This window comes from Berghia stephanieae, chromosome 8 (genome assembly GCF_034508935.2).
Source record: "Berghia stephanieae isolate SIO BIC M18660-M18661 chromosome 8, UCSD_Bste_1.3, whole genome shotgun sequence".
NCBI classification, from domain to species: domain Eukaryota; kingdom Metazoa; phylum Mollusca; class Gastropoda; order Nudibranchia; family Aeolidiidae; genus Berghia; species Berghia stephanieae.
Window position 1 is genome coordinate 7208719 of NC_088367.1, and position 5000 is coordinate 7213718.

The 5000-nt window shown below is 44.2% G+C and overlaps 1 protein-coding gene across 3 annotated transcripts in view; it reads right to left on the reverse strand.

The window, feature by feature from the left end:
* LOC144978095 (uncharacterized) overlaps window positions 1-5000 on the reverse strand; it is a 182164-nt gene that overhangs the window by 156798 nt on the left and 20366 nt on the right. The gene's annotated exons all lie outside the window — the stretch shown is intronic.

Below are 5000 nucleotides of genomic sequence, written 5' to 3' on the forward strand. Positions count from 1 at the left end.
CTCTCGCTTCACATGCAAAAGGCCTGGTATCGATTCGGGTGCTGTTGATTTCGTTTTTTGACCGACCCCCTTTCCTGGGTGGGGTCCTGGCATAGATAGTCTGTGGTTCCTGGCCTCTCATAGTGGGCAGGGGGGGGGGGGGGCACTTACTGTGTCTAGAGATAGTATGTGCTTGGCTAAGAAGCTCATAACATTGCCATCCGGAAGTATAACGGACCAACACACAAAACTGTGTGTATCCATGAACGTTTATAGTCAGGTTAATACAGTTTAGTGAGCATTACTCATAAACGCGGATGGCAAAAACAATAACAAAGACCTGAGTGACGTCAACTTCGAACTATCTATAGATAGTATGTAGATGACGTCACTCAGGCCTTTGTTATTGTTTTTGCCATCCGCGTTTGTGAGTTGTTCTCACTAAACTGTATTAACCAGACTATAAAAGTTCATGGTTACACAGAGTTTGTGTGTATGTCCGTTATACTTCCGGATGGCAATGTTGTGAACTCCTTGGCCAAGCGCATTCTATCTATATCTGTTTTCCAACATGCATTCTGTCTTTGTTTGGAATGAGATTACTTGGTTTTATCCTGGCTCTGGCCAGATATCCCAACTGGAAGGGAAACAGTCAAACGTAAAGTGTGAGTTTTGGGAGATAATATTTTTTTCCTTGTAAATCATCTCTCTGTTATGTATTGTTAGTTATGTATTCTGTAAACATTTGAGTGTGTTCCTCTTAGTGGGATTCTGTGCTGGTGTCTGGATGAGACTTTTATGCGATTTCAAACTGAGGACATTGATGGTATGCTCCTGGAATCTACATCTGATCCCTATTTGTTCCCAGTTCTCCGTAGTCTTACTTTCTCTTGGGTGCTTTAGTTGTAATTCTGGAATTTGTCTATCCCATCTTCTTCTTTTTTTTTATTTACTGGCGCGGATATAACCTAAATGTGTTGCAAGCGCTGTAAAGCCATAAAAAACAAAACAAAACAATCCTATTTCTCATCCATCAATGGTTGGATCTGTTGATACCCGAATCGATGGTTAAAAGATTTAGAAATACCACAGTTATCGAAACAGGTTCAATCAATCTGAGTCCTCTTTCATCTTATTTATTAAATCACATTTTAATCGCAAGGCATCAACAGGAATCATCGTGTTATCAGCGATAGCATATAGAATTGATAAGATTTTAAAATCACCAACCATTAAAAACAATCAAAAGACAACAACAACAACAACAACAACAACAACAACCACCCCCCCCCCCCCCCCCCCCCCGCCAAAAATAAAATAACATAAAACAAAAACAAAATAAAAAACACAACAAAGTTTGTTTAACGAAACAAAACAAACACATTTTTTTTAAATGCCGCGACCTTAAGCTTAAATGCTGGCCAACTAAGTTCGTGACGTGAGTGAGTGTGTGTGTGTGTGTGTGTGTGTGTGTGTGTGTGTGTGTGTGTGTGTTTTGTGTGTTGAACCCGCGGCCTCAAGAAGTCGGGGAGAGAAGGTTCTAGTTAGACTAAGGTTTGAAGCGGCTTTGTTTGGGGTCGTGGGCAGCTCATACAGTAGAGTCACGATCTCCCCGGCCAGGCGGAGTTGTCGTACCAGTAAGACCGCGGGTTCGAGCCCCCATCGCCGCCGCGAAGTTCTCTGTTGTCTTCTGGCACTTTCCTACTCACTTCATTTCTTGTTAATATCTTAGTTAGAAGACAGACCATCCAATCGAAATCAGAGACCTACCGGAAATACAAACCAACTCCAACCCACCTACGTCATCAACACACGGTGACTCACATTAATTATGGTCACATTCAGGTTCGATGCCGGACTCGGAAAAATAAAAACCCAAACACGTTGTAAAACATTTGGCCAGAAAACTCGTCCTTCAAACATCGATCTATTAAAATGACCATCTTGTCAAAACTCTCAAACCTGGGACGTCAAGAAGGCTTCTCCGGGTTTCAGAGTTTTTGCCAAAATGAGGCTAATTTAAAATTTAATCGATTGATATTTGAAGCACAGGATTTATGGCCAAAATTCGTAAAATGGCTTTTTTTTTCTTTTCATAGTCCTGGCCAGTTCCATTCCCGTGTTCCTTTCACAGTGTGTATGTGTAGCTGGAGTTGATATTGTAGGTAATACGTAAATATTATTAATAATCCATATGCAAACATACGCAATACAGGCTGGCCACATTGAAACTGGATACCAAAGTGACCTGAATTTTGGTCAGTATGCATTTAATGTGGCGTTACGGACCGACTGGTGGAATGATACTGTCCTGATGACCACCAGTGTGTAGGTCAAAGGTTCGAATCCCGCCTGTGGGTGGCGCAGAATTCAGCCTTTAAAAAGCCTCTTTTTGGTTAGGGATCCCGGTAGATCAGTGGGTAAAGCACTCGATTCACAAGCAACGGGTATGAATCGATTTTTATTCCTTCTGAGCCAATGTCCATTCAGCATTGTAAATATGACGGAAAGGGCGATAGTCTAGCGTCCGACGTGCATTTATTTGCAGGTCTGATAACTCAAATTGTTAAGGGCCCATTGTTGTAATGGAAATACTCCCAAACCAACACAAAACTTTTAAAAAATCGTTCCCTTTATTCCATCTCATAGGGGAAATTTGTCTCAAGGGTCGATTCCAAGGGAAGACTGGAATAACCCAGGCGTCAGCCGTAGTGCATCGCCGCAAATTGAGCTAGGGCGAGGTGACTTTCTCAAGGCCACATAGCGCAGCGGCAGGAGATCGAACTCGGTACCTTTCGGATACGAAGCAAAGACCGGACCGCTGAGCCACGCCCCCCCCCCCCCCCCCATGACAACAATGTTAAATCAGACCCGTTATTGAAATCGGATATCAGACCTGCTAATTCCTGCACGTCGCAAGCGTCCTATCCAAAAAGTAGCAAGCAATTGCTGCTGTTCGCTTAACACTAGAGAAATGACGATAAACTCCGGCTACATGGGCCGTTTCGCTCTGAATAACAACTTCAAAAAGAATTCTTTTAAAAACGTCTCTCTCTCTCTTTCTCTCTCTCTCTCTCTCTCTCTCTCTCTCTCCCTCTCCCCCCCCCCTCTCTCTCTCTTTCTCTCCCTCTCTCTCCCTCTACATACGCCCCTCTCTCTCCCCCCTCCCTTCTTTTAAACCCCCCCCCCCCTCTCTCTCTCTCTCTACATACACTCCCCTCCCTCTCCCCCTCCCTTCTTTTAAAAACCTCTCTCTCTCTCCCTCTACATACCCCCCTCTCTCTCCCCCCTCCCTTCTTTTAAAAACCCCTCTCTCTCTCTCTCTCTCTACATACACTCCACTCCCTCTCCCCCTCCCTTCTTTTAACCCCCCCCCCTCTCTCTCTCTCTCTCTCTCTCTCTCTCTCTCTCTCTCTCTACATACACCCCCCTCTCTCTCCCCCCTCGCTTCTTTTAAAAACCTCTCCCTCTCTCGCTCTCCATACACCCCCCCCCCTCTCTCTCCCCCTCCCTTCTTTTAACACCCCCCCCCCTCTCTCTCTCTCTCTCTCTCTCTCTCTCTCTCTCTCTCTCTCTCTCCTCTTTTTTTTTTTTTCATACCCCCCCCCCCCTCCCCCTATCCACCCCTTCTTGGCCTATCTGTTTCATCTCGTTAGCCCCTTCACAGCCACCCCGCGTATTCAATCTTCAAGCCACCCCCCAGACCACCCACTAGAGAGTCCCCTGCCAGCCAAGACAGACAAGGGGAGAGCATCCACGGGTGAATTCATTCAAATTACGCTGACAACCAGAATTAGCCTAGTATCGCTATCGGCCTGGCTGGATGGAGGCAACAAAAGACTAAACATTCCAAATTGGAATCTTTCCTCCATTTTCTTCTTTTTTGTTGTTGTTGTTACTTTCAAACTCCCTCTGCATGCATTATGTGCTTTGTTATTTACCCATCAACACACACACACAAATACACACACACACACAGAGAGAGAGAGAGAGAGAGAGAGAGAGAGAGAGAGAGAGAGAGAGAGAGAGATCCACACAGAAACACACATACTCACACTCTTTCATTCACACACACACACACACACCTACACACACACACACACAGATGAGAGCGAGAGAGAGAGAGAGAGAGAGAGAGAGAGAGAGATAGTGATATCCACACAGAAACACACATACTCACACTCTTTCATTCACACACACATACACACATAGCCAAAGTACTTTCCGCCAGATCTAACATACCCAGCTACCCGATCTGTACTGGTTGGACGGGGAAGGGGTGGGGGGGGGGAGCAGAAAAAAATCTCGACAGAACCCGGGATCGATCTCTGTCCCGTTGCGTGTGAAGCGAGTGCTCTACCAACTGAGCTATCGAGATGTCCACGATGACGACAAAAGGATAATAATGCAATTTTACCACCGTAATGAAAACTTGATCACCCAATAATATACATGCAGGTCGTGAGGCCTTGAGCGACAGGTGTTGACAAACAAACCATGTCAATAGTATAATTATTATATAAGCATGTCAGAATTTATACCATAATTATTTATACCTTTGAAATGCCTATAATCTACGCCTAAAAAAAAAACACGTATTGAAAAATTTGGCCATAAAACTCGTCCTTCAAATACCGATCGATTAAAATTACCCTCATCTTGGCAAAAACACCTCAAACCTGGGACTTGCGCCAACTCCCAGGTTTGAGGCGTTTTTGCCAAGATGAGGGTCATTTTAATCGATCGATATTTGAAGGACGAGTTTTATGGCCAAATTTTTAAATACGTGATTTGTTTTATTTCCAGAGTACGACAGTTCACCACAAAATCCTCAACCTGTCGTGCCAAAATTAAAAATCAAATACAAGTCAAATCCATGAATCATGGCGGTTTGACCTCGTTTGTCCTTGATGACGTCAGATGGTGATTTGGTAGATTGTGTGCAATGGCGGAATGAATGGAGATTCTGATTGTGAAATAATTTACATATAGTAGTATAGTAGGGGAAGGGAAAGATGAAA